Source organism: Salvelinus fontinalis, chromosome 16, assembly GCF_029448725.1.
Source record: "Salvelinus fontinalis isolate EN_2023a chromosome 16, ASM2944872v1, whole genome shotgun sequence".
Lineage (NCBI taxonomy): Eukaryota > Metazoa > Chordata > Actinopteri > Salmoniformes > Salmonidae > Salvelinus > Salvelinus fontinalis.
Window position 1 is genome coordinate 21,255,772 of NC_074680.1, and position 14,059 is coordinate 21,269,830.

The 14,059-nt window shown below is 44.3% G+C and overlaps 1 pseudogene; it reads right to left on the bottom strand.

Annotated features, from left to right (window-relative positions):
- Positions 1-441: 441 nt before the first annotated feature.
- On the bottom strand, positions 442-4,534 carry LOC129812816 (cyclin-K-like; annotated as a pseudogene).
- Between the last annotated feature and the right edge of the window lie 9,525 nt (positions 4,535-14,059).

Below are 14,059 nucleotides of genomic sequence, written 5' to 3' on the forward strand. Positions count from 1 at the left end.
TCTCTATCGTTCCATTCTTGCTCCCAGCTGGTTCTCATTCTCCTAACGACCTTATTTACTCTTTCACACCTGTCCCCTATTTTGCCCTCTGATTTGAGTCCCTATTTCTCCCTCTGTTTTCCGCTTCTGTCTTTGTCGGATTCTTGTTTGAGGTTAGCTGCTCTGTGTCCTTGTTCCGTCCTGTTGTGTTTTTGCATTTGTCAGATGTTGCGTGTGAGCAGGTGTCTATGTCAGCTACGGTCTGTGCCTTCCTGAAGCGACCTGCAGTCGGTGGTCGCGTCTCCAGTCGTTCCTCTCTACTGACAAGAGGTTTTCAGTTTCCTGTTTTGGATTACCTTTGGATAATATCCAGGAACATCATTGTTTGTTTAAGACTGGAATAAAGACTCTGTTTCTATTACGTCGCTTTTGGGTCCTCCTTCATCAGCATAACATCCATGGCCAGGAAACTCCCCAGACCTTAATCCCATTGAGAACTTGTGGTCAATCCTCAAGAGGCGGGTGGACAAACAAAAACCCACAAATTCTGACAAACTCCAAGCATTGATTAGGCAAGAATGGGCTGCCATCAGTCAGGATGTGGCCCAGAAGTTAATTGACAGCATGCCAGGGTGGATTGCAGAGGTCTTGAAAAAGAAGGGTCAACACTGCAAATATTGACTCTGCATCAACTTCATGTAATTGTCAATAAAAGCCTTTGACACTATTGAAATGCTTGTAATTATACTTCAGTATTCCATAGTAACATCTGACAAAAATATCTAAAGACACTGAAGCAGCAAACTTTGTGGAAATTAATATTTGTGTCATTCTCAAAACTTTTGGCCATGACTGTAGAGAATCAGACAGGTCAGATAGTATAGTATCAAACAGTAGAGTATCGGCAGGTCAGACAGCAGAATATCAGGTAGGTCAGGCAGGTCAGACAGTAGAGTATCAGGCAGGTCAGAGAGTAGTGTATCAGGCAAGTCAGACAGTAGAGTATCAGACAGGCCAGACCGTAGAGTAGCAGACAGGCCAGACTGTCACGTTCCTGACCTGTTTCTGTTAGTTTTGTATGTGTTAGTTGGTCAGGACGTGAGTTTGGGTGGGCAGTCTATGTTTTTTGTTTCTATGTTTGTTTAAGGGTGACCTAATATGGCTCTCAATTAGAGGCAGGTGTTTTTCATTTCCTCTGATTGAGAGTCATATTAAGGTAGGTGTTTTCACACTGTTTGTTGTGGGTGGTTGTCTCCTGTGTCTGTGTATGTCGTTGCGCCACACAGGACTGTTTTCGGTTTGTTTCTATGTTCGTTCTTTTATGTAGTCAGTTTTCCCTGTTCATGCTTTCTTCGTGTTTAATGTAAGTTCGTCGTCCAGGTCTGTCTACGTCGTTTATTTGTTTTGTAATTTTCCAAGTGTTTTTCGTGTTCGTCTTCGTCTTTAAATAAATTCCTTATGTCTTATTCACACGCTGCGTTTTGGTCAAATCCCTGCTCCTCCTCTTCGGATGAAGAGGAGGAGGAAAGCCGTTACACAGACAGCAGAGTATCAGGAAGGTCAGACAGTGTTCTGGATCCTGTCCACCATGGGGTTATGATGCAAGAAGATCCCTCAGCCCTTAAACGCACATACCTCTCATGCCTCTCTCTAACGACTGTGGTGTGTGTGATGATTAATGTACATCTATAAACCACATGTTAATCTACAGGCTTGCAATAACCAGCCAAGAGAGCTGTGTGTGTGTGGTGTGGCATGCGTGCGGCCTAGCATTTAAGAGCGCTGGGCCAGTAACCAAAAGGTTGCTGGTTTGAATCCCAGAGCCGACTAGGTGAAAAATCTGTCGATGTGACCTTGAGCAAGGCACTTAACCCTAATTGCTCTGGATGAGAGCGTCTGCTAAATGACTAATATGTCAAATGTATATGTCTCTATATCCCCTTCCTATCTAAAAGCTTGTGATTTGAACCGGTAGACTACAGAGAATCCCCTACACTAAGTCTGATATCTAATAAGTGCTCGTCATATTTCTGCATGGCCTGGCCTGGACACCACCCTCTCAGCCAATCAGAAGACACCTATCGTTCTCTCAGCCAGTCAGAGGAGACTAGTTAATTCCAGCAGCTAAACACTTCTTCCTCCTCAGCTCAGCTAGCTCCTCCAGGGACCAGTTGCTTCATTGTCCTAAATGCCATCCTATTCCCTAAATAGTGCACTAATTTTGACCTGAGCCCTAGGGTAGTGCATCATACAGGAAATATGGTGCCATTTGGGACGCATCCCAGGGGCTTCTCTACCACTTAGCAGGAATGCCATGTGTCAATAATTTATTCTGCAACATGAGACATTACAGTAGTGAGTGGACAGATATATGCAGCATTAACACCATTCCAACACTGCACAAGTGCTCATTTCAATAAGGGAATAGGTAAAACAATAAGGCTAATGGACAGGGGACTGTCTATATAAAACTTCACAAGATAGTATGCATTTCCTTGAACTTTCATTTCTATTTTAATCTACCGTTGATGTTTCCTCTGGAAACCAACAGGTGCACCAGTTGTTGCACTGGTGTTAAGAGTTAGTGAGTCTGGTGCTTCTCTGAGTGGGCTCACCAGAGAGGGGTTGTGCTGTGGGTAGAGGGGGCATCGGAGGCTCCAGTCTGGGGATCTTAGAGCCCACTGGCTCTGGAAGAGAGAAAGAGAGAGAACAATATGTCACACTAACATACCTACTGTTATGAATCATATGAATCCTTGGCAGCCATACGTGTCCATGGAATCATCTAGAGTCTGTGCCAGAGAAAAGGTTAATGTGCTCACCAAGTGCCTCACTTTCTTCTGTAGGAGACCATATCTAAACCACAACAAGGGAAATGGGGGTCAAAACAACTCAATTGAGTTCATCTGATCATAAAAAGAGCATGATGCCTGCCCTCACAAGAACCTTTTAACTCAAGTGTCAAACTCACGTGGGCTCGTTTGAGCTGGCGAGGAGGGCTGGCCTGGGGCGAGACCTTCTTGCTGAGTGGTGGCAGGACTGGGGAGCTGGGTGAGAGTCTGCAGCTGCTGGGGAGTGGGGGGGGTCTTCTCGCTGGAGGTCTGGGGCATCTGCTGCTTGCCCTGGGAGTACAGGTCTAGGATCTGGTGGCAGATGTCAATGGATCAGAGGAGGTCATTAATGAGGAGTGTATTTCATAACTATGGATCTAAATGATGGTACTACATGGGTAATGATACTAACATAGTAGTAAACAAACAGTCCACAAACGGAAGTTAAGAGGGGTAAAAGTAGCCTCGGAGCCACCCTGATCTCGTTAACTTATTATTATTGTTTATTTTTTGTACCTTTATTTAACATGGGAAGTCAGTTAAGAACAAATTCTTATTTACAATGACGGCCTACCAAAAGGCCTCCTGCGGAGACTGGGATTAAAAATACAAATGTAGGCCTCCCGGGTGGCGCAGTGGTCTAGGGCACTGCATTGCAGTGCTAACTGCGCCACCAGAGTCTCTGGGTTCGCCCCCAGGCTCTGTCGCAGCCGCAACCGGGAGGTCCGTGGGGCGACGCACAATTGGGCCAGCGTCGTCCGGGTTAGGGAGGGTTTGGCCGGTAGGGATTTCCTTGTCTCATCGCGCTCCAGCTAACCAAGGGGGCCAGGTGCACGGTGTTTCCTCCGACACATTGGTGTGGCTGGCTTCCGGGTTGGAGGCGCACTGTGTTAAAGAAGCAGTGCGGCTTGGTTGGGTTGTGCTTCGGAGGACGCATAGCTTTCGACCTTCATCTCTCCCGAGCCCGTACGGGAGGTGTAGCGATGAGACAAGATAGTAATTACTAGCGATTGGATACCACGAAAATTGGGGAGAAAAGGGGATAAAAAAAAAAATTAAATAAAAAAAATACAAATGTAGGACAAAACACATCACGACAAGAGAGACAACACTACATAAACAGAGACCTAAGACAACAACATAGCATGGCAGCAACATGACAACACAGCATGGTAGCAACACAACATGGCAGCAGCACAACATGGTAGCAGCACAGAGCATGGTACAAACATTATTGGGCACAGACAATAGCACAAAAGGCAAGAAGGTAGAGACAACAATACATCACGCGAAGCAGCCACAACTGTCAGTAAGAGTGTCCATGATTGGGTCTTTGAATGAAGAGATGGATATAAAACATGAATGATACGTGAATTGTTCACAAACTGTGCAGCGAACCATTCATGTATCATTCATGAACCATTCATGAAAGCTTGTGAGATCTGGATGAAACAGGCTTGCAATTATATATGCTTTTGTTTTTAACATTTAAAACATCCTGCACAAATGCCATAAACCCACACAACTGTTTCATAGAGAAAGACCAACCAGTCCCACCTTCCAGCAGCTCCACTGGGACATCCTGGACAAACTGCTCCAACCAGTGCCGTGAAAACTGCTTGGACGTCAACCCCTGGATGTCAAACTAACACAGCCGGCCGGCCAGGTACATGACTGCTACAGCTGTGATCTTTGGCTCCCACTGTAGGGACAGCATGGTGCACAAGCTGAGGGGAGAGGAGCGAGAGGTGTGTCCATCACTCACAGGGCACATATTCATAAAGCATCATTCATAAAGCATCTAAGAGTAGGTGTGCCGATTTAGGATCAGTTTTGCCTATTAAATCATAATGATTAAGAAGGGGGACCTGATCTTAGATCAGCACTTCTTCCCCGAGACGCTTTGTGACTATCTGACCTGATTGCAACATCGTAGGCACATGGGTATCGATGTACTTTCATGGTTCTGCTAAGTTATGCATCCATGTACAGTCAACGGCTCGCCTGTCTTTCACAAAGGTCCAGGCCATCTGAACTAGTTTCTGGACTTTGTTCTTATCACCTGAAACAGATCAGAAATACTTCAGATCTGTGAACAGAAAGAGGTGAATGATTTTAGGGGTAGTTTTAATAGACTAGATCAGATTATTGATTTAGATAAACTGTAGTGCCCAATTCCCACTATAGGGCCGACTTGTTACACTGTGCTGACTAGGTTCATATTTTCGCTTCACATTGTCATTTTCCAGAACAGTTCCAGCAACTACAGTACCACAGCTCAGCCCTAGTGCCGAATCGGGTAACTTTCTAGAAATCCCAGTTGGAGGAGTCACGGATTTCCTCCTTATTTCCATCCAGGAATATTCCAACCAGGATTTCTTGAAAACCTGAGAAAATGTAGGAAAGTTAGTGGAATTTTGCAACCCTAATCAAGCATATGTATCTGCGCACCTTTGAGCTGCTTGGCGTAGCGGAGCAGGAACTGTTAGGGGTGCTCTACCTGCAGGTCAAACTTAATGAGGGACAGAGTCATGGAAAATATTGTGACCAGGAAGTATTTTGGATTCAGACTAAGGGTGTGAATGTTTAAACGTTAGAACGAAGTTGGTATCCTTAACGTCATCGAAAAATCCCTAACTGTTTTTTAGTTTTCCCCCCACATAATTAAAATCACAAAACATTATTTTCATTGTTATAGCAGACATGCTATAAAGGGCCTGGGAAAGTCAAATAAAACCAGAGCGGAAGAGGTGAGCTTTAAGCTACTTGGTGAATTTGCAAGGCAAGACATTGCGAGATGTGTGTCTTCGGTCTGTTGCGTGTAGAATATCCTAGTCTTGTCATGGCACCGATGTCCTCAGGTCAGTCTTGCGAGCATGGGGTAGCCTACTCTTAATTTTTGCCTCATATGAGATGACAGTATGCTACCGGTAGCCTGTATCAATTACCCTTTTCCAACATAATGGAATGTCATGCCAAACAGGGTGTCCCCCTGCGTCACAATGGGATTTGTGAGAAAGGATGAAATGGGATTTGTGAGAAAGGATGAAAGTGAGAGAGGGAGAGAGAGGTGGGAAGAGAGTGGAAGACAGAGAGAGAGAGATGGAGAGAAACAGAGAAAGACAGCAGTGCAAATATACTTAGACTAGAGTATTTCAACCACTCTTCTGTTCCAACTTGCTAGGCAATCATATCTACCTATGGGGGAAGGGTGGCCAGCCACACAGGAGGGTGATGTTTACTAAGAAGGAAAAGGAGGCCGTGCTGACCGAGATGCATGCTGGCCATTTTGGAGTGAAGCACATGATTGCCAAAATCAACCTACTCTTCTTCTGACAGGGAATTGTCAAGGAGGTGGACAGCTGGGCAAGTGAAATAACCTTTTGTCTATCAATCACATTCTATTATATCTGAAATTATTATGACTTCAATGAATGTCATATCAGAGAGCACACAATGTTTCAATTTGTAACTTTTTGCTTAAAGGTCAGTACCTGTCTAGCCTGCCAGAAGATTGAGAGGGTGAAGACTGTGGTGCCGGAGTTGAAGCCCATCAAAGTTGTTTCACCATGGCACATGATCGGTAAGTGTCCCAATAAACATTTAGCCCTGATAAGTTGTTCTGTAATGGTTTCTTTATTTGACCACAGCAGAGTTCAGTATTATAGAATGTTTGTGTGTGTGTGTGTCAGTATCCTTACAAATATGAACATCTGCATACTGTATGACAAAGATACAGGTAATAAAGTAATCTTCTCTCTAACAATTTAAATGTTAGGGGTGGATCTCATCGGACCCTGCACGAAATCCAAGAATGGCAACAGCTGGTGTCTGACGGTGACCGATGGGTGAAGGCAATACCCATTAAGGTCAGTACAGGAAGAGTACGTGCTGAACTCTAAATTCACTTCTGTAACCCATTAAAAAGGGTGTTTGGAAACAAAAATGTCTTTTTGTTTTGTATGTCACCCCTCAAGGAGAAGACTGGCGAGGCCACCTCCAAAGCGATGATGGACATCTTCAACTCCCACGGTTTTTGTTTTTCCATGGTACATAATCAGACATATTTCAATATCTTACATTGTCAATAGATATCACCTTCCCACCCACTCCTCCAGGTTTGGTGAATGGACCACAAGTCCCTTGATTGGTACCAGGAAGGGTGGGAGAACAACCTGAAGGTGATTCTCTTTGCTCACACCAGCAGGCCTCCGAGTACGGACGGGAGCCGCAGCTGTTGACTGAGCTAAACAATGCTATTGCATACACAATTATTACATATACTGAGTCTTTCAAATGTGTGATTGACTTAGCGCTGTTGTTGGTCTATTGCAATTTTTGTATAACGTCTGTGCTCTGAGTCAGAAGGGGACCAACTTGAGGTAGACTATACCTTGCAAAAGTGTTGAAATGTACACATCTCCCACTTATAACACTGCACTAATCCATCACATTCTCACTGTAGAGTGTAACCTGTGTGTTTGCTTGTTTACGTCTCTGTCTCTGTTCCCTTTAACTCTGCTCCTGTTCTCCAGGACCTAGGGGTTCTGCCCAACACCCAGACGTGGATCCACCTAATGTCCTCCATTACCAACCACCCTACAACTTTTCATTACATCATCTACAGCTACAGTTATTGTCATGTCTGCTCAAAAAGTTTTGTTGCTCCATCATACTAGGCACATAATATGTGAGATACACAGATTTACTAAAAACACGAGCACTGCAAACACGCAGAACAAAGTCAGCAGCAGTGCCTGGACTTTGCAGTCTCCCTTCTGAGACTGGCTGCCTGTTGAGAACAAGTCAATCAATCAATTTTATTTTATATAGCCCTTCGTACATCAGCTAATATCTCAAAGTGCTGTACAGAAACCCAGCCTAAAACCCCAAACAGCTAGTAATGCAGGTGTAGAAGCACGTGACAAGTGACAGGCAGAACCTCCCACCCACACAGCAACCACCTCTTCAAAATGCCACACACCAGAATTCAGTATTTTAGTCTATGATTGCCATGTGAGTGTACAAAAAAATCTGTGAAAATAATGACAACGGCACCTAAAAATATCAACGTTTATGTATTAAAATCTTAAATATTGCCAGGTTGGTTTTCACAGCTGTTTCACAAGGTGTTCATTATTGTAAGTTATCCTTTGATGTTATTTATTTGTTGCACATGATTCATTGTTGTATCCTGGGACCTACAATAGATACATATATATTCAACCACAAGGGTGTACTAATGAGCTATGGAATATAGAAAATGAATCCTAATAGAGGACTACTGAAATCATATTATTTCAGTGTAGATAAGGGAAGGGCAGGTTAAAATAAAAACATGACTGCCAGACAAGCCCGTGTATGAATCAAATGGATTTGCATAAGAATGGAGTGGAAATCAGCTGACTGTGATCTGTGAGATAACTAATGTGTTAAGCAGATTAGACGTTCTCTTTGCCATTTCCGTAGCAACGTTTAAAACATGGATTTCATGTTGCCATGTTAACAAGGTACCCAAAAGTAGTTAAGTAATGTTTTAATTTTATTAGCTAAACCAAACTTGTTCAAACAACGAAATTGTTGCAGAAATCAGCCTTGTTTGCATAGATGATGAAAATCAATGTAATTTAGGCTGTAATGATCTCCAAAATTCTAATCATTAGGTCATCACACCGTTGTTAAGGCAACGAACATGAATAGTTTATCGTATCCCATTGTGACGCAGAGGGGGACACTTTTTGGCCACGGGACAATATTTGGCATGACCGGTCCCTTGAAAGTGCCTCGGCTACGGCATGTTAGTTTGTCTGTTAGGCTACACTACGTTTTTTAAACACGACATGAAACCCTCGCTGGTGATATGAACGGCCGTTTCTGTAGCGGGATTAAAATCCATCACTTGGCAACCAGAACTGTCAATCAAATAATCTCGAGCTGCTGCATGCAGCCTGCTTTCTGCGCGCAGACCACTCTCTCCTAAAAAAGTAGTTTAAAGTTGGTTAAATAGCATGACTTTACAAGACATTTAGAAGAAATAAAACACTTTTAGCTGCCCTACCATAAAAAAACAACACAGCAGCACATCAATCAGCAATGTTTATTGTTGTCAGGGAAACAATAAATAACATTTTATGCCAGAGCAGAATTCTACTGTCTGAAAATGGTACAGACCTGATGTGGCACTTTTTTGTTGTTGTCTGAAAAGTTGTCAATTGTCGCTATGGACATGTTACTGTAGCTGTGTTCTATGTCTGTAAAGGGTCATGGTAGATAGAGCTTCATTGTCTGGCTCTGGCGTTCATACATAATAGAACCATTATTCTACATTGTAAATTGACATGGAATTTTATGATTTTTCTTTATTGTTTTCAAGGAAAAACTATTTAAAAAATGGCAGTTTAAATTTGAAGCAAAATTGTTAATTTATCACATCCCTAATTCAGACCCTGTCCTTCGCAGGGATGGAAATATAATTTACTACCCAGTCAGTGCTCACAACTTTATACTAGCACAGCGCTTCCCAAACCCAGTCCTGGGGACCCCAAGGGGGGCACGTTTTGGTTGTGGCCTTAGCACTACACAGCTGATTAAAATAATCAAAGCTTGATGATGAGGTGGACATTTTAATTAGCTGTGTAGTGCTGGTGAGGGGGTGAACACGTTTAATGCAATGGACACATCCATTTGATGAACGAGGTACCCTCAATATCAAAGTACCAACTATTACTGAATATATAACATCTTGTAATCCAGACAATTGCAAAAGGTTAAGTTAGTTTACACACTTGGGGAGGCTCTCACCTTTGGGTCATCTCCAAACTGAGCGAACTGTATATCATTCAACAGGCTGCGAGCCGTCTTGATGTCTTTACATTTCTTGGGTGTCTCTTCCACTTTACCTGCCAGGAATAGACCGCAACCCCCAGTCACCTGTAGAGACGTAGCTTTCGTTAGCTGGGTATAGATAGTCGAACAAAAAAGATAGCACAGCCACAAATGAACATGGGAAACCCTATTCAACCTGTGACAACGATTTCCATTGTAAAGGGCTCACCGGAACCATCTTTAACATAGCCAAGTCTGGTCAAAAGCATGAGTTGTACACTGTGCATACTTACATATCTGGGGAACTGCTTGAAACATGTAGAAGCGATAGAAGTAGATGATCCCTGTAGCCAATGTGTCATCGTGTCTGGTCACAGGGTTAAGGAACTGAAGTTACTGTAACAGCAATGTGGATAATGAAATACAATTGATAAACAATAAATACATTATTCCGACAACCATGACGCTGGACTAATTTACTCTCCTGCCTGCCAAAAACAAATCATGTCGCCTGAATCGTTCTTCTTTTGCTTGCTTTATATGGCGGTTGGCAACCCAACTTTAAGTTGCATTACCGCCACCAACTGAACTGGAGTGTGGACCAGAGACAGGGAAGGTGTAAATCCTACTCAAAATTCTAGTCTCCTTAAGAAAACGAAATACATAATTAAATACTACATCCCCTGAAGATTTCCCCAGCAGTTCACTTAATCTTGGGTCTTCAACTCCATTACTCCTTAAATCTAATAACAATAACTCCCTTTCCCTCCCATATTGCTGGCACTGAAATATAACATGTTCCACTGTCTCCATCTCCTCCTGACAATGATCACATCTCGGAGTCTGATGTTTTCCTACCAATTTCAATGTACTATTGAGCCTGGTGTGTCTCAGCCTTGTCATTACTTTCCTCCCTTCTCTCTCGACCTGATGATGTCCCTGCCCCCAACTTTTCCTGAATCTTCTACAGGTGTCTTCCCTTTCTCTTCACATTCCCACAACTCTTGCCTTTTGTTTTTAACCACTGTTTTTATCAACCCCTTGGCTTCTGCTTTACTGATTGACAGTTCCATCTCAACATTAGATGTTTGAGAGCCTGCTTGGTGATAACATCCACCTCCTCATTCCCCTCTACTCCATCCTGTCTGCTCCAAGACACAAATGAATTTAAGCTCAACAGTGCTGCACAGGACTCAGAGCAGATGACTACCCTGTCTGGCTTCACCTCCTCCACCTAGTCTGCAGCCAAGAGTATGGCCAGCAACTCCATTGTGTCACGGCCACCTTGAACTCAAGATCACAAAAAGCTGTGCCTATCCTCACTGCTTTAGGGTCCTAAGATCCATTTGTGAATATAATCAAGAAAGCATAGTACTGTGTTCTTAAATGTTCACTTACAACTGAATCTACTCCTTCCTCAACAGCTCTTACCCTCTCAAGCAACCCTAGATCTATCACTGGCTGAAGGAGAAACCAAGGTGGGATAGCACGAAGAACCACAGAGGGGCTAAACTCCCTCCCAAACAGCCCCATCTCTCTAACCATGCCATTGCCTATCCACCCAAAACATGTATTCAGATTTTGTTCATGTTCCCAGCCCTCTAGGAGTAAATCTTTTGTAGGATGTGTAACCGTATGTCCTTGTAGATTTACCCAATATGTTAGTTGTTGTCTTCTTAACAAAGAGGGGGTCAAAATCAAAAGTAACAGTCAGTATCTGGTGTGGCCACCAGCTGCATTAAGTACTGCCGTGCATCTCCTCCTCATGAACTGCACCAGATTTGCCAGTTCTTGCTGTGAGATGTTACCCCACTCTTCCAAGGCACCTGCAAGTTCCCGGATATTTCTGGGGGGAATGGCCCTAGCCTTCACCCTCCGATCCAACAGGTCCCAGACGTGCTCAATGGGATTGCGATCCGGGCTCTTCGCTGGCCAGGGCAGAACACTGACATTCCTGTCTTGCAGGAAATCACGCACAGAATGAGCAGTATGGCTGGTGGCATTGTCATGCTGGAGGGTCATGTTAGGAGGAGCCTGCAGGAAGGGTACCACATGAGGGAGGACGATGTCTTCCCTGTAACACACAGCGTTGAGATTGCCTGCAATGACAAGCTCAGTCCGACGATGCTGTGACACACCGCCCCAGACCATGACGGACCCTCCACCTCCAAATGGATCCCGCTCCAGAGTACAAGCCTCGGTGTAACGCTCATTCGTTCGACGATAAACGCATATCCGACCATCACCCTTGGTGAGACAAAGCTGTGACTCGTCAGTGAAGAGCACTTTTTGCCAGTCCTGTCTGGTCCAGGGACGGTGGGTTTGTGCCCATAGGCGACGTTGTTGCCGGTGATGTCTGGTGAGGACCTGCCTTACAACAGGCCTACAATCCCTCAGTCCAGCCTCTCTCAGCCTATTGCGGACAGTCTGAGCACTGATGGAGGGATTGTGCGTTCCTGGTGTAACTCGGGCAGTTGTTGTTGCCATCCTGTACCTGTCCTGCAGGTGTGAGGTTCGGATGTACCGATCCTGTGCAGGTGTTGTTACACGTGGTCTGCCACTGCGAGGACGATCAGCTGCCCGTCCTGTCTCCCTGTAGCGCTGTCTTAGGCGTCTCACAGTACAGACATTGCAATTTATTGTCCTGGCCACATCTGCAGTCCTCATGCCTCTTTGCAGCATGCCTAAGACACGTTCACGCAGATGAGCAGGGACCCTGGGCATCTTTCTTTTGGTGTTTTATGGAGTCAGTATAACGGCCTCTTTAGTGTCCTAAGTTTTCATAACTGTGACCTTAATTGCCTAACGTCTGTAAGCTGTTAGTGTCTTAACGACCGTTCCACAGGTGCATGTTCATTAATTGTTTATGGTTCATTGAACAAGCATGGGAAACCGTGTTTAAACCCTTTACAATGAAGATCTGTGAAGTTATTTGGATTTTTACGAATTATCTTTGAAAGACAGTGTCCTGAAAAGGGGACATTTCTTTTTTTGCTGAGTTTAGCTTTTTTAAAGATGTCTGAGCTGCTGACCCATATGCTACACTTCCATAATCCAGTAATGACCATGACAGTGCTATATATAGTATTTTCAACACCAATCCATCTGCCCCCCACTACATTCCTGACAGGCAATATTTTCTTTCCTTTGACAACTACTCAAAGGAATTCCAGAGTCAAACCAGATCCCCAAACCAGATCCCTATATAATAGGTGGTGTCAGAGGAAAGCCCATAAAATTGTCCGAGTCACCCAAGAGTCACCCAGTCACCCAAGTTATAGACTGTTTTCTCTCCTACCACACGGCAAGCAGTACCGGAACACCAAGTCTAGGAACAAAAGGCTCCCCCAAACCACAAGAGTGCTGAACAATTAATCAAATCGCCACCGGACAATTTACATTGATCCCCCCCCTCTTGTACACTGCTGCTCCTCGCTGTTTATTATCTATGCATAGTCACTTCACCCCCACCAACATGCACAAATTACCTCAACACCCACACGGTACCGGTGCCCCCTGTATATAGCCTCATTATTGTAATTCTTATTGTGTTACTTTTTAAATACATTTTACCCCGTTTTTTCTCCCCAATCTCATGGTATCCAATTAATTGTTAGTAATTACTATCTTGTCTCATCGCTACAACTCTCGTATGGGCTCGGGAGAGACGAAGGTCGAAAGCCATGCGTCCTCCGAAACACACCCCAACCAAGCCGCACTGCTTCTTAACACACGCCTCCAACCCGGAAGCCAGCCGCACCAATGTGTCGGAGGAAACACCGTGCACCTGGCTACCAGGTTAGCGCGCACTGCGCCCAGCCCGCCACAGGAGTCGCTGGTGCGCGATGAGACAAGGATATCCCTACTCGGCCAAACCCTCCCGAACCCGGACGACGCTAGGCCAATTGTGCGTCGCCCCACGGACCTCCCGGTCGCTGCCGGCTGCGACAGAGCCTGGGCGCGAACCCAGTCTCTGGTGGCACAGCTAGCGCTGCGATGCAGTGCCCTAGACCACTGCGCCACCCGGGAGGCCATTGTGTTACTTTTTATTATTACTTTTTATTTTAGTCTACTAGGTAAATATTTTCTTAACTCTTCTTGAACTGCGCTATTGGTTAACCTCTACTTCATCACCATCCCTGATCCGGGATCCTCCTCATCAGTAAAAAAGCTGACCAGCATAGCCTAGCATAGCACCACAAGTAAATACTAGCATATAAATATCATGAAATCACAAGTCCAATACAGCAAATGAAAGATACACATCTTGTGAATCCAGCCATCATTTACGATTTTTAAAATGTTTTACAGCGAAAACACAATATGTATTTCTATTAGCTAACCACAATAGCAAAAGACTCAACCGCATATTTTCACAATTTTTTTACCGCATAGGTAGCTATCACAAAACCGACCAAATAGAG